The sequence below is a fragment of the Nyctereutes procyonoides genome, unplaced genomic scaffold (assembly GCF_905146905.1).
Source record: "Nyctereutes procyonoides isolate TBG_1078 unplaced genomic scaffold, NYPRO_anot_genome, whole genome shotgun sequence".
NCBI lineage: Eukaryota > Metazoa > Chordata > Mammalia > Carnivora > Canidae > Nyctereutes > Nyctereutes procyonoides.
This window is the reverse complement of record NW_026575151.1, coordinates 1,963,994-1,990,834: the sequence shown is the minus strand read 5'-3', so window position 1 is coordinate 1,990,834 and position 26,841 is coordinate 1,963,994.

Genomic DNA, 26,841 nt, shown 5'->3' with positions numbered 1-26,841 from the left:
ATATAGTGTCCCTCTTCATCTCTTACTACAGTCTTTGGGAATAAACTTTAATTTATCTGATATGAGGATTGCTATCCCAGCTTTTTTTTGAGGATCATTTGAATGGAAAATGTAGGTGTCCTTAGGTCTCAAATGAGTCTCTTGTAGACAGCAAATAGATGGGTCTTGCATTTTTATCCAGTCCAATACGCTGTGTCTCTTGATGGGATCATTTAACCCATTCACGTTTGAGTAACTATTGAAAGATCTAAATTTACTGTCATAATATTACCTATTTAGTCCTTGTTTTGTGGATTGTGTCTTTGGGCTCCCTCTTTTTTTTTACAGGGTCCTCCTTAATATTTCTTACAGAGTTGGTTTGGTGGTCACATATTCTTTCAGTTTCTGCCTATCCTGGAAGCTCTTTATCTCTCCTTCTATTCCAAATGAGAGCCTTGCTGGATAAAGTATTCTTGGCTACACTTCTCATTTAGTACCCTGAATATATCCTGCCAGCCCGGGATCCCTGGGTGGCGCAGCGGTTTGGCGCCTGCCTTTGGCCCCGGGTGCGATCCTGGAGACCCGGGATCGAATCCCACATCAGGCTCCCAGTGCATGGAGCCTGCTTCTCCCTCTGCCTGTGTCTCTGCCTCTCTCTCTCTCTCTCATAAATAAATTTTAAAAATTAAAAAAAAAAATAAAGTTATCCTGCCAGCCCTTTCTGGCCTGCCAGACCTCTGTGGAGAGAGGTTTGCTGTTAATCTGATATTTCTCCCCATATAAATTAAGAATCTCTTGTCTCTTGCTGCTTTAATAATTTTCTCTTTATCTTTGAAATTTGCAAGCTTCACTACAAAATGTTGAAGTGTTGATGGTTTTCAATGATGGGGGGGGGGGGGGTCCTCTCTATCTCCTAGATCTGAATGCCTGTTTCCTTCCCCAGATTTCAGAAGTTCTCAGCTATAATTTGTTCAAAATACATTGTAGTCCTCTCTCTCTCTCTCTCTCTCTCTCTCTCAGCCTCTTCTGTAATCCCAATTAGACATATATTCTTCCTTCTCAAGCTATCATTTATTTCTCTAAGCCTTTCCTTGTGGACTCTTAATTATTTTTCTCTTTTTCCTCAGCTTCCTTCCTTACCATCAACCTGAATTCTATGTCACTCACTCTCTCTTCCACCTCAGTAACCCTAGCCATTAGAACATACAGTTTGGATTGCATCTCATTTAATCTGTTTTTAATTTTGACCTGATTAGATCTCAATTCTGTAGTAACGAAGTCTCAAGAGTCCTTTATGCTTTTTTCCAGAGCCACCAGTAGCTTTATAATTGTACTTCTGAATTGAATTACTGACATCGTATTAAAATCCAAATTCTGTAACTCTGTGGCAGAGAGTACTGTTTCTGGTTCTTTCTTTTGTGGTGAATTCTTCCTTCTAGTCATTTTGTCCAGTGCAGAGTGGCTGTACGAGCTAACTGGGTCAAAAATATCAACCACAACCTAAGTAAAATACACCCTAGATGTTTCTGAAGAGGTCAGAGATCAGAAAGTAAAACAAAAAGAACAGAACAAAACAAAACAAAAGGACCACTAAAGTGAAAAACAAATTTTAAAACAAAGTAGTAAAAATAAAAAGCCAAAAACCAAAAACAAAGAAGAAGAAAAAAGGAAAAGAAAAAAAAAAAGTAAAGAGGAAAAAGAGAAAAAAAATGGGAGGGTGATGATAGTGATGAGGAAGTGGTAGTGGAGAGAGAATGTAGTCTACCTGAGGGGTCCTGGAGAGTGATCCTATTGGTTCTGAGTGTATTAAGTTCTGTACGTAAGAAGGTGCTCAGTCCCAAATTTATATAAACCAGCAATGCTTGTAGAAACCCCAACATTGACCACCAAAACACAAACAAGATAAAAGAGGGGGGCAGAATGGGAATGAAGAGAGAATATAATCTCACGGAATGAACCAACACGGTATTCCACTTGGTTCTGGGATGTATGTTGGTCGTGTGTTAGAAGGTACTAACTTCCACCATTGTAAAACAAAATGAGGCAGAAAAAAACAAAAAACAAAAACCCATGTCTCGTATTTCTACCAAAATTAAATTGAATACATCGAAGGAAATTTAGAAGTGAAAAAAAAAAATCTAAGACATGTAATTGAAGAAATATGAAAGTCATTAAGGAAAAAACTTAAAAATGAAGAGCTGGTAAAATATTATAGTTTAGGTTGAAAAGAGAAAAATATTAGAAATTTTTAGTCTGATATAAAAATGAATCATAATGGAAAAAGGGGGGGGGAAGGACCTTATAGTTCAATGTACTATTTTCCCTCAGTCCAGGAGCTTTTCCAGTGCTTGTTCAGTAAACTTGCTTTTCCCTTGTATTTCCAGCTGGTCTTCTGGAGGAGGGGTCTGCTGTGCTGATTCTCAGGTGTCTGAGCCTGGGTGGAGATACCCCACTCCTGCCAGGTGCTGGGCTCAGTGTGAGCTGTTTATCCTGTGAAGCCTCTGTTCCCTAGAAATCCCACCTCTTGCAGGTACAAGGTGAAAGGAAGAGAAAAAATAAAAATGGCGGTGGCCAGATTTCCAGCCCTGGAGTCGAGCTCCCCACAAGTAACTAACCGCAGTCTCCTAGTCCGCACTGGCCTAGATGCCCCTGGGGGCCAGCATGGATTCACTGATCTACACAATTTGGGGGTGCCCAGTGGCAGGAGAGTTCTCGCTGTTCTGTGCCCTCCCTGTTTCTGCCTGTCCTGGGGGGAAAGCAGGATCGCCAGCTTTGTCCACCTGGGTGCCCTGGAATCCAGGGCCCTGTGCCACTGGACCTACACTCCCAGGGACCTTCCTGAAGGGAAATGGGCAGAGTCACCTCCATCCGTTGCCAGGCTCTAGTGTAAAGGCCACCCTGGAGCCAGTCCACCTAACTGACCGGCTTCTCCCAAATGTCCTGAGGGCTGCGGCACTCCAGCCCTTCACCGAGATCGGCCTGTAGTTTGTGGTGTGCTTTCCCCTGGTCACCTCTCCTCCTATAGTGACTCTGGGAATCTGGAGGCTTCACTGCCCCTCCTGTGATTCTGCCCAATTTCCCTAAGTGCTTTTCTGTCTGGGAAAACTCCAGCGCAGATTTTTAAAGTTCCCATTCCTCTGGGGCTGGGTTTTCCTGTCCCGGAGGGTCTTGCCTCCCGGCCTTAGCCCGGCTCCTCATGGAGCCCCTTCTCCACTTTATTTGTTTTCATTTATTTTTTGCCTTCCTACCTTGTTAGAAGCGAAACCCCTTCTCTCTGTAGTGTTCCAGCTGTTCTCTCTTTAAATCTCAGGTCGTATTTGTAGGTGTTCAGGATGTTTTGAAAGTCATCTAGGCAGAGGGAGGGGCAAGATGGCGGAAGAGCAGGGTCCCCAAATCACCTGTCCCCACCAAATTACCTAGATAACCTTCAAATCATCCTGAAAATCTACGAATTCGGCCTGAGATTTAAAGAGAGACCAGCTGGAATGCTACAGTGAGAAGAGTTCACGCTTCTATCAAGGTAGGAAGACGGGGAAAAAGAAATAAAGGAACAAAAGGCCTCCGAGGGGGAGGGGCCCCGCGAGGAGCCGGGCTGAGGCCGGGGCGAGTGTCCCCAGGACAGGAGAGCCCCGTCCCGGAGGAGCAGGAGCTGCACCAACCTTCCCGGGCGGGCGGAAAGGGGCTCGCAGGGAGTTGGAGCAGGACCCAGGAGAGCGGGGATGCCCTCAGGCTCCCGGGGACACTAACAGACACCTGCGAGCGCAGGAGAGTGCGCCGAGCTCCCTAAGGGCTGCAGCGCGCACGGAGGGACCGACCGGAGCAGCTCGGAGGGGCTCGGGCGGCGGCTCCGCGGAGGGGGCTGCAGGGCGGGAGCGCGAATCCAACAGCGCAGGCCCCGGAGCACAGGGCGCCGGGACACAGCCCAGGATCCGGCCTCCCCCGGGACAGGCAGAGGCCGGGAGGGCCCGAGACAGCGAGGACGCTCCTGCCCCGAGCTGAGCAGATCAGCGGCCCCGCCCCGGAGCCTCCAGGCCCTGCGGACGGAGAGCCGAGAGCCCCGAGCCCCATAGTTCCTGCGGAGGCTGAATCCAGGCTTCCAGAGTTGCCATAGCAACTGCTGCTGTTCCTCCTGGGGCCTGGCGGGGTAAACAACCCCCGCAGAGCCCTGCAGCAGGCAGGGGCAGAGCAGCTCCCCCAAGTGCTAACACCTGAAAATCAACGCAACAGGCCCCTCCCCCAGAAGACCAGCTAGAGGGGCCAGTGATACTCCCCCGTGTTCCAATACAACTTGTTTCTGGCCACTCTGCACTGAGCAAAATGACTAGAAGGAAAACCTCAACTCAAAAGAAAGAATCAGAAACAGCCCTCTCTCCCACAGAGTTACAAAATCTGGATTACACTTCAATGTCAGAAAGCCAATTCAGAAGCACTATTCTACAGCTACTGGTGGCTCTAGAAAAAAGCATTAAGGCCTCACGAGACTTCATGACTGCAGAATTTAGATCCAATCAGGCAGAAATTAAAAATCAATTGAATGAGATGCAATCCAAACTAGAAGTCCTAACGACGAGGGTTAACGAGGTGGAAGAACGAGTGAGTGACATAGAAGACAAGTTAATGGCAAAGAGGGAAACTGAGGAAAAAAGAGATAAACAATTGAAGGACCATGAAGACAGATTAAGGCAAATAAACGACAGCCTGAGGCAGAAAAACCTACGTTTAATTGGGGTTCCCGAGGGCGCCGAAAGGGACAGAGGGCCAGAATATGTATTTGAACAAATCCTAGCTGAAAACTTTCCCAATCTGGGAAGGGAAACAGGCATTCAGATCCAGGAAATAGAGAGATCCCCCCCTAAAATCAATAAAAACCGTTCAACACCTCGACATCTAATAGTGAAGCTTGCAAATTCCAAAGATAAAGAGAAGATCCTTAAAGCAGCAAGAGACAAGAAGTCCCTGACTTTCATGGGGAGGAATATTAGGGTAACAGCAGACCTCTCCACAGAGACGTGGCAGGCCAGAAAGGGCTGGCAGGATATATTCAGGGTCCTAAATGAGAAGAACATGCAACCAAGAATACTTTATCCAGCAAGGCTCTCATTCAAAATGGAAGGAGAGATAAAGAGCTTCCAAGACAGGCAGGAACTGAAAGAATATGTGACCTCCAAACCAGCTCTGCAAGAAATTTTAAGGGGGACTCTTAAAACTCCCCTTTAAGAAGAAGTTCAAGTAACTCTGAACGTGAATGGGCTTAATGACCCCATCAAAAGGCGCAGAGTTTCAGACTGGATAAAAAAACAGGACCCATCTATTTGCTGTCTACAAGAGACTCATTTTAGACAGAAGGACACCTACAACCTGAAAATAAAAGGTTGGAGAACCATTTACCATTCAAATGGTTCTCAAAATATACCCTAAAAACTACAGAACACTTCTGAAAGAAATTGAGGAAGACACAAAGAGATGGAAAAATATTCCATGCTCATGGATTGGCAGAATTAATATTGTGAAAATGTCAATGTTACCCAGGGCAATTTACACGTATAATGCAATCCCTATCAAAATACCATGGACTTTCTTCAGAGACTTAGAACAAATTATTTTAAGATTTGTGTGGAATCAGAAAAGACCCCAAACAGCCAGGGGAATTTTAAAAAAAGAAAACCATATCTGGGGGCATCGCAATGCCAGATTTCAGGTTGTACTACAAAGCTGTGTTCATCAAGGCAGTGTGGTACTGGCACAAAAACAGACATATAGATCAATGAAACAGAACAGAGAACCCAGAAGTGGACCCTGAACTTTATGGTCAACTAATATACGATAAAGGAGGAAAGACGATCCACTGAGAAGACAGTCTCTTCAATAAATGGTGCTGGGAAAATTGGACATCCACATGCAGAAGAATGAAACTGGACCACTCTCTTGCACCATACACAAAGATAAACTCAAAATAGATGAAAGATCTAAATGTGAGACAAGATTCCATCAAAATCCCAGAGGAGAACTCAGGCAACACCCTTTTTGAACTTGGCCACAGTAACCGGAGAAGGACAAACAGTGTATGTTCTCATTCATTTGGGGAATATGAATAATAGCGAAAGGGAATATAAGGGAAGGGAGAAGAAATGTGTGAGAAATATCAGAAAGGGAGACAGAACATAAAGACTTCTAACTCTGGGAAATGAACTAGGGGTGGTGGAGGGGGAGGAGGGTGGGGGGTGGGGGTGAATGGGTGACGGGCACTGGGGGGTACACTTGACGGGATGAGCACTGGGTGTTATTCTGTATGTTGGTAAATTGAACACCAATAAAAATTAATTTATAAAAAAAAAAAAAAAGAAAAGGAAAAAAAAAAAAAAAGAAAGTCATCTAGGAAAGTTTGTGGGGCCAGGTAAGTTGAGGACCCTACTCCTCCACCACCTTGCCCCTCCCACTAACTTTTTGGGGTTTTATTCATTGACTATACTTAGTAATACCTACCAAAGATTCATTAAACGCACTGCATACGTTTAGATGGGTAGAAAATAAAAATGATGCATAACAATTCTAGTCTTCAGAAAGCCTTGTACGGTACAGAGACAAAACTAACATCTATGGAAACATTACAGTACTAGTGATTTCTAAACGATGCAAAAACAAAAATTTTTCAATAGGAAACTGGAAAACAAAAATATTCATGTGATCTGGGGACAAAAAGAGTCTTGGGAGAGTTTGGACTTGATCTGGTCTTTAAACAATGGAGGAGTAGGGTGGCTAAAGGGAAGCTGAAAGATATTTGCTCCAGATGTGAAAGCAGAGAACAAGAAATAGATTTACTGTATCAGAAACACAGTGAAAGGCAGAGTTGAAGAGATGAGGGCTTATTCAGGTTCCTGAGAAACTTCTCTGAAAGCTCTTTTATTGCCTGTTTTAACCTCTTTACTCTTGCTGGAAGATCTCCATATTTTTTTCATTAGGGCAACAAATAGCTCTCAATGCCTACATGAGAAAGCAAAATGACAGAGCATTTGGGCTTCCCAGATAGTTACTAAACAATGTACATTTTGAAAGTATATTAGTGCCTTCCTCCCTTGTCTAGTCTTTCAGGTGCACCCTGTTTAAGAAAGAAAAAAAGAAAGAAAAGAAAGGTGGCTACATTTGCATGATTAATGATGATGGCCAACCTTTATTTCAGAGATATTTCAGAGATGCTAAGGATAATACCACAGGATGTAGGAAGCATGGCTATGAAGTCGTGGGAGTGATTCTTTCCTAAGCACAGCATAATGTAAAACTTTAGTTGGTTTTGTCACCTTCAAAGTTATCCCCTTGAAAGGCTGCATGAGTATCCCAATGATGCTTCCATTCTTCAAGTCATTTTTAGAGCCCTTCTCTTTGAACTATTCCAGGAGCCTGTAATGAAATTTTTAAAGGATCTTCTTTCCCAGAGGCAAACCCTCTACCCTTACCTCTTGCTCTCTGCATCTACATCTGGCTCGCCTTGCACCCAAACTAATACATCTTCCCTTATTTTGTCTCTAGTCTCTGCTCTGTTCCTTCTTATCTATTAGTTCCTTTCTTGGGTCAGGAAATGCAGGATAGGGGCAGAGGATACATGGCCTGACTCTGAGGAGGTATTCTAAATTAGCAAGAAGAGAATGAAGTGAAATAGAAAGAACTCAGAGACATGAGAAAACTAAAAAAAGGCATAATCTTTACAACCACCACAACCCAAAAATACTTTAGCAATGGATGGGCAGCTAGGGTAGTGTGGGAAATGGATAGAACATATCAATATCAAACAACACAGGGAAAGCAGCACAAGCACTAGAATTTGTAGTGGAAAGTAATTAGCATTATAAACCAAATGTGATAACAAATATTCATAAGGGAATATTCAGATTCTCAAGTGACTCCTAATTTATCAGGCCAATTTCTATCCATTTCCTCTGGAGTCAGTCTATCTCCACCAAACTCTTTTCTGGTTTTGGGGAATGCAGAATTGGAAAATGGAGACTACTGCAGAACCTGAGAGGCAAGAGGAAGGGAAAGACCTAGCAAGAGAGAAAACTGAAGTGGGTAAGTGAAAATTTGGAGTGTCAAAGAGTATGAGATGTGAAAGAATGAGGATCCAAAAAATATACCAAACAGTCCATATGTTGTATGCACTTTAATGATTTTCAAGATATGCAATTAAAATCAGATACCTTTTAAACGTGTTTGGGTGAGAACTCTGCTTCTTGAACAGAATACCACTCTAAGACTGGACCACATGCGAGGGCTTTAATAAGGTTACAGAAGCAGACACAAGCACTGCATCACACTAGGCCTGTGGGCTCGGAGGTATTCACCTGTGCTCTTCCACAGGGCAGGGATGCAAGGGCTGTGGCTGCTGATCTGGTGTGGAAATGGCCACAATGTCCTGTCTATGAAAGCTCACCGCTGATCAGAATGCTGAGTAGGCAGATGTCTCAGATGCTGTGACATCTACGGAAGTCCCAGGGCAGGACCTAGGACTAGAGATTACAACATCAGTGGTACTCAGTCACCTCCTCTTCGTTAGTGAGCTCACTCAGCCTTGAGGGGGGAAAAATGCATGTGCACCTATGCCTGCTTTCTAATCCTTTCATCATGCTTAACCCAAACCACCTTTTCTGCTCATAGGAGAAATAAATGGAATTTGTTATACTCAATAAGCTTGGAGGTAGAGGGCTTCTTTACATTTTCCTCTGCTCCACAAATGAATGGATACTAATGGAGTTTGCGAAGCTGTCCTGTAAAAGCAGACAATTGAGGCAAAATACAAATTTTCTGTTTGTGACTAGAACAAAAACAAAACAGTATGATGTGCTATGTTCTCTTGGGTTTTTTTTTCTTTTCTTTTTTTTCTCATCTGCACTTGCAAATTTTATGTTAACCCTGCAAGAATCCAAATATCCACAGTTCTTTACAGAACGTACTGTCTTCAAACAAACATAGGCTCTACTATTTATAGCTGATTGCTTCAGCACTTGCTTGTCTTGTCTGTTTCCCAAAAGCCTCTTGCCATAAACAAAGCAGATTGAAGGTGGATTTTCTTTGCAACTTAAAACATCCCTTTATTTTTTCTAATGCTGATAAAATTGAGCCATTCTGGGAATTTACATCATGAACGTCACAGCAGTTGAACCACTAAACATGTGACTCACTGTGATATTATTTCTCTTATTTTTTTTTGTCATTTCTCTTAGTTACCCCCCACTAACTTTGTTAACTTCTACTAAAGTGTTCTTGGTCAAAGATGCCCTGCAACTTAGCCAGAGCTAATGAATATGTAACTAACATAAACATTAAAAAGGAAGATTCAAAGACATCATTTAGCCAAAGCCACAGACTCTACAGTCCCAGTTGAAAGAAAAGCCATTTCTGTTGCTCAGTAGTGAATACCTGACATACCTAAATATGTCTAAATGCTTGTGAACAACAATATAAGTGGAAACCCTGGACAGAGTAAAGAAATGGGGACAAGAAAGAATTAAAAACCCATCTTCAATTGTCCATATTTTTTAAAAAAAGAAAGAAAGTAGAAAATCAAAACCTATTTATGTTGCACATGCAAAAACAGAAGCTGTGTAGGAAGATGGGGTTGTCCTGATGGATGAGAAAAAGAAACTTGGCACTTTTAAATGAAAATCACTATATTTTTTCAATACATATCTAGATTTATATTGATAATCAGTGCCTTTTATATAGAATTGAATCAAATCAACAAAACCAAAGAATTCAGCACAAATGCAATTAGAGGGAAATATTTGGAAGATCCTCAAAATATAACACTGTAGTTAAAATCAGATATATTTAAGTTTGGAAAAATATCTTAAACTCTATTTAAAGTTTATAAATCTTTTCCTTAATGTATTATGAGGGGAGGAGCTTTTAATGATTTACTTAAAGAATATTATATCTAAATGAGTTAATTTGAATTCTTCCTGAACAGGGATAATCCGTAAGAGTTATGGTGGACAAGTAAGTGATCTACCCAAATGCAGCTACAATAGCCCCAGTTTGAATCCTGGTTGCACAATTCTTTAAGCACACCTATTATCTGCTTCCAAGTAAGTCACTACAGTTACAATTTGACCTTAATACCCACTGAGGAGTCATCTGTCAAAAGACTACTGATTGGTTTTTACTACTTAGTGAGCTTCAAAGGCTGATTTTTAAGATTAGTTATTTAGGGAAAAACCATCTTTTCTTAGCTTTTTGTGTTGTCCATATATGAGGACATCAAGCTTACTCAAAAGGAAAAGGACATGTCTCCTCTTTCCTTTTTATAGGGCTTGGCTTTCTGGTGACCTTGCTCCATTGGATTAAAGTAAAACATTGATATTAGTGAAGCTAATTCAGATAATCTCTTCTTTTATCCTATGATGAAAGAAATTGGAAAGCTCAACTAAGGTTACATTAAATGTTAACTTCTACCAGAATTGAGGCTGCAATGTTCACCAGCAGAACAGGTAAGCTGCATTTTATGAGTTCACATTTATTGGCCTCTACCATGTACAGACATTAAGAATCTGAAATGGTTAAAAATCAACAAATAATTTCTCTTCTTGTCTTTATAATGTTTTTGTTCTTTTTATTGTTTTGATTTCTGACTCTCTAACTTAGTGAATCTCTAATATCTTAAAGCTTTAGAATTTTAGACTTGGAAGGCATTTTCTAAGGTGGTGGCCCCCTGGTGTGTGTGTGTGTGTGTGTGCGTGTGTGTGTGTGTGTGTGTGTGTGTGTGTGTGGAGAGAGAGAGAGAGATTTAAGAAACTGGCTCATTTGATTGTAGGGAATGGTGAATCCAAAATCTATAGGATAGGCCAGTAGGTTTGAGTCAAAATGTTTAAAACTCAGACAAAATTTCCACGTTGCAGTCTTGAGGCAGAATTTCTCCTTCAGGAAGCCTCAGCCTTTGCTCCAAAGGTCTTCAACAAATTGGATAAGGTCCACTCATATATAAGCAGAGGATAATTTGATTTATTTACAGTCAACTGATGTTGACTTCAACATTTACTGATGGTAAATGTTATCACATCTAAAAAAACAAAAAACAAAAAAAAACTTTACAGCTATATCTAGACTGGCATTTAAATAACTAGGCATCAGTCTAGCAAAATTGGCACAACAAATAATTATCAGTCACAGAATTGATTCATTTGGTTGGTCAGGTCTTCTGACTTCCTATAGTACACATTCAATCCTATTCCCTTGGTCCCAGCTCCACCTCAATTAAGTTAATAATACTCCTTTTATATGCCATTCAAGGTAATTACAGGATTAAATTTAGAGGATTAAATAAGATTATTTCTATATTTTAAACCCGACAATACCAAATACATAATAAGACTATAAAAACTAAGGCTTATTTTATGTCTGTAATGATTATAAATTAGGATTATAACTCCATAATTTTGTACATTCTCATATTGGAAAGCAAAGTAACAGTGTCAGGCAATGCAGTAATTGTATCAAAATCATCAATGATGCAAAATCAGTGTTTTAAAATTATTTTGTAATCAAGTTAATAAAAAAGCATTATACCAAATTTTGTGGAGATAATTATCTGAAAAAAAATTAAAAATATATTAAAAATAATCTATGCCCAGTTAAAAGATTTAAAGGCACTATTCCAAAATATTAGTTATAACTGATGGTGACATTATGGATAATTTTTTCCTTTTGAATTTTCCTGAAGTTGTTAACCTGAAGTTTAACAATGTTCATATATTTTACTTATTGTCATCATAAGAATCAACTATATTTTTAAACCTAAAGAATAAAAAGAAATCTAATATTATGTTTGTGTCAGTATGTTATGTCCACATGCTCTTAAGTTTTTCTAAATAACACAGTTGTATCCACTCAAATAAGTTGACATTTTCATTTTGGTTTCATCTTGATTGACTGGTTTGATGAAAATCCAAATCACATGCCAGGGAATAAACTCATTGACCCACTTAAGCCTGTTCCATAAAAGCTTTTTAAAAGTGTATATTTGTGTTTTACAAACATTTGAGAAGTGATAACTTTGGGAAGAGGGGAGCAGCATCCCTTGACCAACATTTGTGTAAAATGCATGTGCCAGAAATTATAACGACAAAAAAAGAACTTTGATCTCAAACATTTCAACAAATTATACTCTGTACTCTAGAAACACTTTTACTGGGAGGAGACCATCAATTTGAGTGGATGTGTACTTTTTGTTTTTACAGTGCAATGTCGGCAGATTATTTTGAAAGTGTGTGCAGCTATGTGAGTTTTTATTTTTTTTTATTTTATTTTTTTAATTTATGATAGTCACAGAGAGAGACAGAGAGACAGAGACACAGGCAGAGGGAGAAGCAGGCTCCATGCACCGGGAGCCCGACGTGGGATTTGATCCCGGGTCTCCAGGATCGCGCCCTGAGCCAAAGGCAGGTGCTAAACCGCTGCACCACCCAGGGATCCCTGAGTTTTTAATGTTTAAACATGAATAATAAGTGTCAAGTTTGTTTTTAAGCTAATAGAACTTAGATATCAGATAGAAAAATCATGCATTTTATTTCACTTCCCATAAGTTAATTTTACAAAGAAAATTAAAAGCTAAAACAACTGAAGAATTAATAGGTAAAGAAAAATGGAAGTTAACAGTGTCAAATTCTGGTCTGGCTTCAACTGATATTAAAGAGCAAACAGATGGTTGGCCCTGTAAATAGAATTTTAGATCACAGTAATGAACAGCCTCTATGAGAATTATATGGGTCTGGTTTTTAAGAAGTATTATTTATTTTAAATTTTATGACAATTGCATACAAAGATAAAGGACATAAAAACAAAAGTACAATATAGTAACAGCTGGGATTTCAAAAACATCCCAAATTGGCTTAAGGTAAAGAAGAATTCATTGGTTCATACAACTGAAAAATCAAAGAGAGTTTTGGCTTCCAATTGTAGCTTGATCCAAGAATCCATATGATGTCATAAAGACTCAGTCTCTCTCCATCTCCTAAATTTGCTCTTCATCATTTTTAATTCTGTCACTGAAAGTCCTCAATTGCAAACAAAAAACCAACTGTGGTTAGTTTAAGCAGAAAAATTTATTTAATTAAGGGATTTTAGCTAGCTCATAGCATTATCAGAAAGACTTGAGAACCAGATTTGGAGACTTGTCTGAAACACAACACCAAATGATATTAAAACTCAGCCCACTGCAGACACCAATGCCAGTACAACTGGACCCAACAGTTCTAATCCTAAGCACTGGGAACTCTTGCTAGAATTGCTATTGGTGCTTCTCCAGATGGGATAAAGCTGCCAGTGCCTTCTCAGAATGGAGTCCTTTTTCTTGCCTCACTGGCTTCTGAATAAAAGTCTGACAACAGTGGGTCCAATTGCAGAGCTAAAGAGCACATACATCCTGGGACAAGAAGACTAGGAAGGTAAGAATCCAGCTGTTACAGAGGAAGCTGGTCTTGTGAATTAGGGAATTCTTCAACATAGGAAAATTGTTCAAAGATACTGAGTGGCCAGAAAGAATAACAAATATATGCCACTTGTTTTTTATTCTTGGTATTATATGCTTCCAAATGACTACCAGCAGTTCCAGAATTACATCTCCCCAAATTCATATCCTACAAAGAAAATGACTGTGCTATTCCCAGTAGACAATGCAAAACACTTTTCTCCCACTGGCTCTGGTAATTCTTCATGCATGCACAACCCTGAACCAGCCATATGGTCACAGGAATGTGCTGCTTTGATTGACTAGCACTAATTACATGCCCTTCCCTGGAGCTGAAGCTGAAGTTAACTCCACTTAAAGCATTTGAAGGGCTTGCTCTGAGAGTAGAGAAGATATGGCTCCCCACAGAGAAGTTGCAAGATAGTTTCCAGAAGGGTAAATGGGCAAAAAGACAAGGGTGAGAAAAGCAACTGATGTTTCCTACAAATATGTTGATATCCATCTTAATTTCTTAGCCACACAAAAAAGAGCAAAACTGTCTGGCCAGACCATGTGTTCTGATTTGAGTGATCTTTGGTTATTCTGATAATAATAATCACAATTAATAGTAATAATAATATAAACCTAACATTTGTGTGGTGAGAGAGAGAGAGAGAGAGAGAGAGAGAGATCTTCTCAATAACCTCATGTTGTGTATTACTATTACATCCATTTTATGAATGAAGGAACAGAGGGACAGGATATTAAATAATTTGCCCAAGTTCAGATATTTGGTTGAGTGGAATAACTGAGATTTGAATCCAGACAGTCTGACTCCAGAATCCATTCTCTTAACTACATACTAAAGATTCTATAGAATCTGTCATTGGTGATATTTAAGAAGAATCTAGATGACTCCTAGTTAGGAAGATGTGAAAGGTATTTTGCTATTTGAAAGATAATTTACCATCTTTCTCTCCTCCTCCCAGTAGGCAGGTCAAATGGAGGGAATTGTGTAATTCATGTTTCCCAGGCTGGCCAGTTCATCAATATGTTGTAGATTCCTGCAAGGAAAACTACTTCTGTAAGTTTGTAGCCTGTCTGGGTATTAGCAGTCCCAACTAAAAATTGCCTTAGAATGCATTACCATTGGCCAATGTTTACCCATGTCCACATTTCCAAGCAGCTTCTGTAGTCTGGGGCTGCTCAAAGATCTGCACCTACAGGCAAAAATGCTTTGCTAACCTGGTTGACCAACCACTCATTCCTCTCTCACACACCCACCTGATGTCAAGGAGGAAATACAAAGCCTCCACAAGCCTCTTACACAAAACTATTAGTCACAATACAAATTGCACTTGAAAGACAATCTAGTACCAATTAATTGTTATTGTCTCTGCATTTCAGTGTAGTAATTTATGCTTTTTTCTAAATTGTTCTCATCATGTTAAACATTAAACCTGAAGCAGCAAAGCTAATTATGTTCATATATGCTATGGGACAGATATTGCTGTCTCCTACCCAAAAATCATTGCCTTCCATTTCTTCTAGCTAGAAGAGCCCTTTTCTGTGACAGAGGCTAAAAATATCAGATTCAGTTATTTCTGCTATAACATCATTATTGGAAATCCTAGGTTTTTGTAAGATTAGACCCTAGAAGTAACAGGGTGTTCAGCATTAGCTAGAGCTACTCAAGATACAATAAAAATGCATTAAAACAGCATGGACTGTTCACTTACGGTTCATGCATTTTTCTCTATATATATTATACTTCAATAAAAAGTTACTTTAAAAAAGAAAAAAACAATATGGAAAAACACTGTGGAGTTCTGAGCCAGTGAGACTGCTGATAACATGGGGGTAGAAGTGGAAGCTGCCACAGGCTTAGAACTATATTAAGCTGGAGGATAGGGGATGCCTCTCTAGGGAGAGATCTCTCAGTGCAGGTGCTTATTTTCAATTTTATTTTTTAAAAAGTTAAAAGAGCTCCTGTCTATACAACTAAAGACTTTTACCTTTCTTGCTGAAGGTTATTAATACTACTCCTTTGTTATACCATCACAACTTCCCCATTGTATTGACATTATTCTCCTACTTACCAATGTGTGTGCGCTATTTCATTTCCTAGAAATGTGTGTTGTCAAAAACAAACTGTACTCACTCTCTCAGCCTTCCTTGCAGCTGAGAACGGCCAGGTAACCTGGTTCTGACCAATGAAACCCGAAGGGAGACTTTGCTTAGATACCCCTAGGTAGAAAGCCATGCCATCCTTTCCTACTTTCACACTTTGTCACATAAAGATAGAACACTTGGAGTAACTGCTGCCATTTTATAACCATGAAGAGAATCATTGCTATCACACTGCAGACAGTTAAAAAAAAAGCAGGAAAAGAGGCTGGGTCCTTGATGACATCATCAAGACACTGAAACAACCCTGGAACTATTAATATCCAGTCCTAATTTTTAAGTCACTTTTGGTCTTACACACTTAACTTGAGGCTAAAAGCACTAATCCCCTAGCACATCTTAAATAGCACTCATATACCCACTGTATTAGTTTCCTAGGGTTGCTGTAACAAAATACCACACACTGGATGCCTTAAACAACAGAAACTGATCAATGCTTTAACTTTCAATTTACAGGAAATATAGATGTGGAGGACTGATAAAAGACACCATAAGGATTCAATTAGCAAAATCCAGGTTGTTAACAACATACCAGTGAGTGCTGTTACTTTCAGAAGATAAACAAAATTGATTAAAAAAAAAAAAACCTTTAGGCAGACTCATCAAAGCAAAGAGAGAAGACCTAAATAAATAAAATGAAAAATGAAAGAAGTACAATCAATAGCACATAAATACAAAGGATTATAAGAGAATATGAAGAAAAATTATATGGTAATAAATTGGGGGGGGAAGGATAAATTTCTAGAAACTATAATCTCCTAAAACTGAATCAGGAAGAAATAGAAAATTTGAACAGACCAATTACTAGTTACAAAATTAAATCAGTAATCTAAAAACTCCCAACAAACAGAAGTCTAGGACCAGATGGCTTCACAGGTGAATTCTACAAAACATATAAGGAAGAGTTAACACCTATTCTTCTCAAATTATTCCATATAACAGAAGGAAAATGTCTAAATTCATTCTATGAGGCCAGCATTAGCCTAATACCAAAACCAGGTAAAGACACCACTAAAAAAGAGAACTACAAGCCAATATCCTTGATTAGCAGAGATGCAAAAATCCAACAAAATACTAGCAAACTGCATTCAACAATACATTAAAAAAAATCATTCACCATGATCAAGTGGTGAATGAGCTGCAAGGACAATTCAATATTCACAAATTGATCAAGTAACAAAATGAAAGATAAAAATCATATGATCATTCCAATCAACACAGAAAAAGCATTTAATAAATTTTGACATCTGTTCACTGCAAAAACCTTCACAAAGGAGGGTTAGAGGGAACATACGTCAATATAATAAAGGCCATATATGAATAACCCTCAACAAACATCACCCTTAATCAGGAAAAACTGAGATCTTTCCCCCTAACATCAGGAACAAGACAAGATGTTCATTCTCACCACTTTTATTCAATATAGTACTGGAAGTCCTAGCCACAGCAATCACACAAAAGGCATCCAAATTAGTAAGGAAAAAAGTGAAACTTTCACTATTTGCAGATGACATGATACTATATATAGAAAACCCAAAAGACTCCACCAAAAAAACTATTAGAACTGATACCTGAATTCAGTAAACTCACATGATATACAAAATCAATGTATAGAAATCTATTGCATTTCTATACACCAATAATGAAACAGCAGAAAGAGAAATCAAGGAATCAATCCCATTTATAATTGCACCAAGAACCATAAGATACCTAGGAATAAACCTAACCAAAGAGGTGAAAGACCTGAACTCTGAAAACCATAAAACACTGATGAAAGAATTAAAGAAATGGAAAGACATTTCATGTTCATGGACTGGAAAAACAAATATTGTTAAAATGTGCATACTACACAAAGCAAGCCACACATTTAATGCAGTCCATATCAAAATATCAAAATACCAGTAGCGTTTTTCACAGAACTAGAACAAACAATCCTAAAATTTGTATGGGACCACAAAATATCCCGAATAGCCCAAACAATCTTAAGAAAGAAAAGCAAAGCTGGAGGCATCACAATTCTGGACTTCAAATTACATTACAAAGCTGTAGTAATCAAAACAGTATGCTACTGGCACAAAAATAGTGCAATGGCACAATAGAGAACCCAAAAATAAACCCATAATTCTATGGTCAACTAATCTTTGACAAAACAGGAAAGAATATCCAATGGGAAAAAGTCTCTTCAACAAATAGTGCTAGGAAAACTGGACAACAACATGGAAAAGAATGAAACTGGACTACTTTCTTACACCAAACAGAAAAATAAATTCAAAATGGATGAAAGACCTAAATGTGAGACTTGAAACTATGAAAATCTTAGAAGAGGACACAAACAGTATTTTTTTTTATATCAGCCAAAGCAGATTTTTTCCAGATATGTTTCCTGAGACAAGGAAAACAAAAGCAAAAATAAACTATTGGACTACATTAAAATAAAAAGCTGCACTGTGAAGGAAATAATCAACAAAATAAAAACCAACCTTAAGGATGGGAGAAGATATTTGAAAATGACATATCTGATAAAGGGTTAGTATCCAAAATATATAATAAAGGTATACAAATCAATATCCAAAAAATAAATAATCCAACTTAAAAATGGGCCAAAGACATGAACAGACATTTTTCCAAAGAAGACATACAGATGGCAAACAGACACATAAAGTGATGTTCACCATCACTTACCATCAGGGAAATGCAAATCAAAATTTCAGTGAGACAGGTAATACCTGTCAGAATGGCTAAAATCAACAACACAAGAAACAACAGGTATTGGCGAGGATGTGGAGAAAAAGGAACTCTCTTGCACTGTTGGTGGAAATGCAAACTAGTGTAGCCAGTCTGGAAAATGATATAGAGGTCCCTCAGAAAGTTAAAAATAGAACTAACCTATGATCCAGCAATTGCACTACTGGGTATTTACCCAAAGAATACACAAACAATAATTCAAAGGGATACATGTACCAAAGGCAGATGCTCAACCACTGAGTCACCCATGGGTCCCTTTATGTTATCTTTTTTTAAAAGATTTTATTAATTTATTTGAGAGAGAGAGAAAGAGATTGAGAGAGAGCACCAGCTGGGGGGAATGGCAAAGGGAGAGGCAGAAGCAGACTTCTGCAGATCAGGAAGCCTGATGTGGGGCTTAATCCAGGAACCCTGTGATCATGACCCAAACCGAAAGCAGACGCCGAACTGACTGAGCCACCCAGGCGCCCCATACTATCTTTTTAACCAGTCTGTCTAGGGGGTTATCAAGTTTATTAGTTTTTTCCAAAATGTTGGCCTTTGTGACACTTCTTAATGGTTTTCTAAATAATTTCATTAATTCATGCTCTTACCACTATTTTCTTTTACTTCGGATTCTTTGTTTGTTACTGTTTTTGTTTTGTTTATACTGTCCCTAATTTCTTGAGATGGATGCCTAGGTTTTTACAGCCTTTATTCTTTTTTAATGTATGCATTTTATGCTGTACATTTCTATTTTTTAATGTACATTTCTGTTTAAAACAAAGCTTTAGCTGCATCCCACAGGATTTTTTTCAGTTATGGTAAAAAGCACACAACATTTAATTTACCATGCTAACCATGTTTAAGTGTACAGCAGAGTAGCATTAGTTATATGCATATTTTTGTGCAACAGATTTCTAGAACTTTTTCATCCTGCAAAAGTAAAAATCTATACCTATTGAACAACAACTCAGCTTTTTCTCCTCTTGCCTCTGGCAACCATATTCTTTTTTTTTTAAGAGTAAATTTTCTTTTCTCCCCAGTTCTATTGATATATAATCAGCATATAACACTGTATAAATTAAAAGCATACAATATAAAGATTTGATATATGTATATATTGCAAAATGATAACCACTTTCTTTCTGTTTTTATGAATTTGACTACTTTAGATACCATAAAGTAGGATCATACAACATTTGACTTTTCGTGACTGGTGTATTTTACTTAGCAAAAGTGTCCTCAAGGTCCATGCATATTGCAATGTGTGACAGGATTTCCTTCTTTTTTAAGGCTGCATAATATTTCAGCATATGGATGTACCACATTTTCTTTATCCATTCATCTGTTGATAGCCATTTAAGTTGCTTCTACCTCTAGGCTATTGTAAACAATGCTGCAATGAACTTGGGCATGAAATTATCTCAAGATCTTGTTTTTTAATTCTTTTATATATACATCTAGAAGTAAGAGTGCTGGATCATGTGATAATTCTATTTTTTCAGGAACCTCCATACTATACCATATTTCAATTCCATCATCACTGCACTTGGCTCCCTTTTTTGAAAATGATTTTATTTATTTATTTATTCATGAGAGACACACAGAGAGAGGCAGAGACACAGGCAGAGGGAGAAGCAGGTTCCCTGTGGGAGCCCAATGTGGGACCCAATCTTGGAACTCCAGGATCACGCCCTGAGCCAAAGGCAGACACCCAACCGCTGAGCCAGCCAGGCATCCCATGAACAGGGCTTCCAATCTTTCTTCAGCCTCAGCAGCACTTACTACTTTTGGGGTTATTTGTTTGTTTTTTTAATTTGTGTATCTTCTTTGGGGAAATGTCCATTCAAGTCTTATATTCATTTTTAAATCAGGTTATCTGTTTTTTTGTTGTAGAGTTTAGGAGATCTTTACATATTCTCAGTATTAACTCTTCATCAGATACATGGTTTGAAAATACTTTCTCCCATTCCACAGGCTGCCTTTCAATCTGCTGATTGTTCCTTTTGCTGTGCAGTAGCTTTTCAATTTGATGTAGTCTGCTTTTGCTTTTGTCACCTGTGCTTTTAGTGTTGCGGCTAAGAAATCATTGCCAAAACCCATGTTATAAAGCTTTTCTGCTATGATTGCTTCTAGGAGTTTTATAGTTTTAGGTCTTAGGTTTAGGTATCTCACAAGTTTTCATACATAGTTTTTTCATTGCCATTCAGTCAAATTACTTTCTAGTTTCAATTGTGACTCCTTCTCTGCACCATAAGTAATTTCAAAGTTAATTTCTTAATTGCAAAACAATTGAGTATATTCTAACTGAATCTCATCAAAAAAGTATGAGTTTCACTAATGTCCCCTTCTATCATTTAGCACGAGCTAGATTTAATTTTGAACTCCTTAACTTTGTAATGGTGCCAAAACTGCTGTTCGGAATCTTTGCTTTTCAGTTGCCTTTTAAGGAATCAGTAAATCTCCCTAGTAGAATCTCTACATAGTATTTTACTTCTTCACTGCTATTTTAGTTCTCTGATGCCTATAAGCTGCTATTTTTTTTTAAGATTTTGTTCAGATAACCTAGTTTTTTTCAGTGGGTAGGTGGATCCAAATGAATTGTTCTGCCATTTCCAGAAGTAGAAGGTTTTTAGATGAAATAGATAGATGATAGGTAGATAGATGAGAAAGAGAGAGAGAGAGAGAGAGAGAGAGAGAAAGGAAGGAAGGAAGGAAGAAAGAAAGAAAGAAAGAAAGAAAGAAAGAAAGAAAGAAAGAAAGAAAGAAAGACCTAATACATAGTTTACATTGCATGGTTCTTCAAAGATTATGTGATTCTTCTCTCCTGCATTTTGGCAGTAAAATCTGCTATCCTCATGAATGATGTGGGTATATATGGAGGAAGGTAGTATAGATTGACAAAAGGATGAAATTTTACATTTGGGTTGTTGTGGTGCAGAGCATACAGAAACAGTAGAGGCCCTGAGAACTCACAGAAATCTTGGGGAGTGCTTTGGACATTCTCAAGGAAGGCTTTTATTTTATTTTATTATTTATTTATTTTTTATTTATGATAGTCAGAGAGAAAGAGAGAGAGAGAGAGAGGCAGAGACACAGGCAGAGGGAGAAGCAGGCTCCATGCACCGGGAGCCCAACGTGGGATTCGATCCCGGGTCTCCAGGATCGCGCTCTGGGCCAAAGGCAGGCACTAAACCGCTGCGCCACCCAGGGATCCCAAGGAAGGCTTTTAAAAAATGTTTTTTTAATTGAAGTATAATTAAATAGAGTTTTTATGTTAGTTTCAGGTGTACAATATAATGATCCAGTTCTATACATTACTCAGAGCTTATCACAGTAAGTGTTCTCAAGGCAGTCTTTCTTAAGTACTGAAGGCAACAGGGACCTCTGGATGGCGATGGGGTTCAAATACAAAGAATTATGCAAATATCACACTACTTTCTTCCTCACCTGTTCTTTATCCATGTATTTTTTTTTATTCTTTTGTTTAGAGTTTGTAGTGATTGTAATCTGTACTGCAAGCGCAAGCACAAGAGCAAGGCAAAGCTAGAGGTAACAGGAAGCTGAGCAGCTGCCAACTATATTAATGAAAAAGCAAGGAGGATGTTGCTGAGTCTCTTTCTGTCAGTTTCAATAAGCCAACTTATTTTAGCATTTAATGAAGTCTTTTTATAGTTTGGAAAACACTTTATTATTAAATTTTCTGTGGGAAAGGTAACTTTATTATTGCTACTCTCATACATCCTAGTGCTAAGTTCCTTTCTCTCATAGAAACATCTGTATTACTCAATCTTTATACTCTTATTATAGCAGAACAGGCTACACAGTATAGCAGTGCACTGTAGGAGAAGTGACGACTATCAGATTCCTTTAAAATTGTCTGGACTGGACAGAAAACACTGTAATAGGCTTAAATTGTTTCAACACTTCTACCAGAATAGTCAGACTGTCAGAAATAATATGTGGTTTGACCAGAGAAATAAAAAATTGGCAGACTTATACTTAAAAAAAAGAATAAGACTTTCACAAAACTGAATAAGCCATACATTAGAACACATTCAGAAGATGCCAATACAAATGCACTTACTCTTCCTTTCCCACACAGAAAATAATCTGTTAATATATTTATCACTATAATAAAGTTACTCTGTTAACATGATGCCTATTGCTAAAGACTTAATTATTTATTCAGTGTGCTCCAGGAAATACATGTTCTATGAGATGTTGATAGAATTCTCAAAAAAGTATTTTCTATCCTAATCAGTTTAGGTAACAATACATAGTACATCTGCCTCCTGGAAACTCACAAAGTACATATTAAATGCTCTTGGAATTCCTACAGCAAAGAAACATACTTAATTCAGCCTTTAACAAAGTTATTTTGGCCACGAAATCATGAAACTCTTCCAACATCTTACTGAATTGTTCAGCGGAATGTTTTTTGGGAAATGGTAATGTAATATCAGGAAATAATTAATTTCCAAACTGGAAATGATTAAGAAGATAAGAGACCCAGCATTATTTTTCCAGGAGTTTTGGGTCTGACATAAATTCAAGGTGTACTTGAATGTCCCCCTCCCTTGTGCCATTTTATCTCCCACATTTTATTAGTTTTTTTTTAAGATTTTGTTTTTAAGTAATCTCTATATCTAACAAGGTGCTCAAACTCACAACCCCTGAGATCAAGTCACATGCTTTATTGACTAAGCCAGCCAGATGCCCCCATTAAAATTCAGTAAACCAGAGGGAGAATGGTATATGGATATCAGAAGTCACAGATGCTGATTTTAACTAATAATTGTGAGACCTTGAGGAATTTAAAACCTCTGAACATTTGTTACTTTATTGATACAATGGAGTTAATCCTGCTTTTTATTCAATATCAACAAATATTAAAAGTCAGTTCTCAGAAAATTTACGTTCTAGGAAAGAAGTAGGGAAGGGCAGAGGGAGGTAGGGAGAGAGATTTTACAGGTATAAAAATAAATAGGGAAATATCAGTAACTGATAAGTTCTATTAGAAGATTTAATATAGGATGATGTGATTGTATTTAGATTACTACTTTTATTGAATGGGAAGGACTAAGGAGAGACTGAAGTGGTGACATTTAAACTGAAATTTGAATTATAGGCAGACAGATCTTTGGGATGAGATCTCAGGAGACAGGTTAGTGAAGGGTCTTAAAGTGGCTGAGTACAATGGGTGGGGATTCGAGGTTGAGATAAAAGATCACTTGGAGAAGGTAGGTAGAAACCAGATCAAGTATGGCTTTGTGAACCATGCTATTTGGGTTTTATTTCAAGTATAATGAAAAGCCACTAGAATATTCCAAACATGGAAGCAACAGGATCTACCCAATTTATATTACAGAATAGTTGTAAAGATTAAATGAAGTGTTATATATGAATCAGGACACACTTAGACCAGGTATTTGAGGAGAATTTTTTAAAGAAACTCTGCCATAAGTAGGTCTTAGGAAACAAACCAGAAATAGTTCAGTACCCATGAGCTACTAAAAAAGGGAAACCATTACAGTCTAAACCTGACGGGAGTAGGTATCCAAGCTCAGAGAAAGTAATTTTGTGGAGAATGCCAACTGAAATTCAGGGAAATTGATACAGAAAACCTGCAGCCCTGTGAAGGGAAGGAGGCACAACGTCACTCTCCTCTGCCCCACATTGGCTGAACCCAACCAGGAGGCAAAGAAATCCATTGATGAAGAACTGCACAGAGAATAATAGGAAGAATGGAGAATGGAGCCAGAGTTGCAGCAGAAAGGAACAAGCACATTTCACTCTTTTGCCTCTCAGCATCCATGCTCATTCTTTGCCTAGGTGAAAAATTTGTGTTCCCAATCAGCTACCACATCATCACAGTTTGGTCATATCACCACTTGCATCTAAAATGGTAGTCACTAGTAGTGTTCTTCATAAAAGGAGTGGGAAGAGACATGGGGAAAAGAAGCACTTGTCATAAGACAAAGCTGCTATGATCTCTGCTTCGGTAGTTGGATAGTAGGCTTAAGTTGTCACCATAGTGACTTTCTTCCAATTCTCATTCCATATTTTCCTTGTTCTCTCAAAGCATATTAGTTGAATAGCTTCTCAACCTGGTTGCCTGAGTCAAATCTTTAGTCTTGTAGGAGATGAGTCCTTTGATGGCCCTATCTTTATTGTGTTGCCAGGGTTTTTTATTGTCAAGAGTCATGGAGTAATAGAGTCCTAAGTAGCTAAGAGCCCCTACTTGTGTTCCACACAGCAGTAACTCATTTCCCCTGGGTAATCAAGATCATTGTCCCAGCCAGTACAATAACCTCTTCTCTGTCTATTGCTTCGTTAGCCTAAAACTGCCACTGGGCAGTTTCTGTTTCTAATGCAATGGAACTCTTAATGAATTCTCCAATGGATGGATTCCATACTCTAGTACCATAAATTCCATACTTCAGTAATATAAATTTACTGAGACCAAATTTGCATGGATAGGAAAAAAAAGTTCCCCATATACATATTTGGTATAAAAGTTGGAAAGTCCATTCTCACTTCCAGCCCTTGGACTCTGCGTAAGTGGTTTACAGTACTAGGGTAGATGGTTCCTTATATTGGCACTGTCCTTGTAGGATTTATCTCCTGATGGTGCCAGAAGTGAGCCTTCAAATGCCATTCCACGGCTCCAGGAGACTGACCTGAATATCATGATTGGTGTCATATTGAGTTCAGCAATGCCTCTGCTATAGGCAGATTGCACCCACAGTGATAGGGTAGATGAATTAGCCTTGATGAGAGTGTACCATGTTGGAGAGTCCATGCACAGCCTCCATTGCAGGCCCACTTGATATGCCTCCACTGACCAATCATGTGAATGGCTAGGAGAAAAGGTTGACATTCTTAGGAGGAATAATCTTAGCCATTTGATTATTGAAAGCTTTTCTTCACTATTGGGATACCCTCTAATGGGCATCTACATGGAACACACCTATCTTTCCACCTTGTGCCCATCCTGGGAGGCCTACCTACATACCTCTCCCCCAGACCTTGCCATCAATCTTCCTATTTTTCCTTTCCAAAGCCTTAACTGCTGGCTTATACAGTTTATGTAAGTTAATTCTTCAGACTATCCTTCTACTTTAAGTGGATAACCAGATGACTGCCCAAAATTCTGCCCACTGAGAAAATTTTCTCTCAGCATTGTCTTTCAGTGCTACCCCTAAGTGAGGTTGTAATACATTACAGCTATCCATTTCTGTTTAATGCCCACATGCTATTCATTCATAAGCCAGGCCCATTCTTTTTCCTCTTCCATCTGTTGGTCATAGAGAATTCCTTCATGAGACTATAGGTGTAGTCTGTGGAAAATGCAAGAAAGCAGTAAGAGCAGTTGCCATGGGACTCAGCCACTTGTTCATGTGATTTAATTTTGTCTTTTGATTCTCCTAGGCCCAGTCTCATTTATACCATTTTCATTTTACACTGGAATGGTGTGCACATGTCTAAATCTATGGTGTGAACAATTATATAACACCCAGTTCATAATTAGCAGTTTGGGTCATATATTACTCATATTCAAATGTTGAATGTTCAGTTTTTGCCAGGCCAAACAGCAAGCTAAAAGGTGGTTTTCAAGTGGATAATAGCTGTCAGAAAGTTTCCAAACACCTAATGGCCTACACTGTGAGCTTTCCAGAAGCTCTGTATGGTATCTCTGAAACAAATGATTAACACCATTGGATCTAATAGACCATTAGCGTAAGCAGCATAGACTTGCCAAAGAGCTTTTAGCCTTTTTTGCATTTCTAGCTCCAAAAGCCTCACAGGTCTCCAACAAATGGTAGAACCAGTATCCCCATAGTTATATATACAGCTTCCTGGACCCAAAGAAACTCACAAAATGCTATGCTCATTCTTTGTGGTGGGCCATGCAAGATGCAGAAACTTATTTCTCAATTTAGAAGGGAGATACCCAATATACCTAAGATGTCTGGATACATAGAAACTTCACTTAGTGGGAATCCCTGGGTGGCGCAGCGGTTTGGCGCCTGCCTTTGGCCCAGGGCGCGATCCTGAAGACCCGGGATCGAATCCCACGTCGGGCTCCCGGTGCATGGAGCCTGCTTCTCCCTCTGCCTGTGTCTCTGCCTCTCTCTCTCTCTCTCTCTCTCTCTCTCTCTCTCTGTGTGTGTGTGTGTGTGTGTGTGTGTGTGACTATCATAAATAAATAAAAATTTAAAAAAAAAAACAACTTCACTTAGTGACAAATCCTTGAAATCTCTTACCCTCTGAAACATGTGTATTTTAGGAAGTCATGGTAGTTACTTGATAGTTCCTGCTCACTAGGTCCATTAGTATAATTTCACTAAAGTAATGCAGTAGCGTAATGGGCTTTAGAATATCAAGATGATGAAATTCCTTCTGAACCACATTATAACAGAGATGAAGTGAGTTGACATAGATAGAAGGCAGATCAGTATTCTGCTATCCGTAACACTTGAACGCAAATTGCATCTTGTTATTTAGCTGAT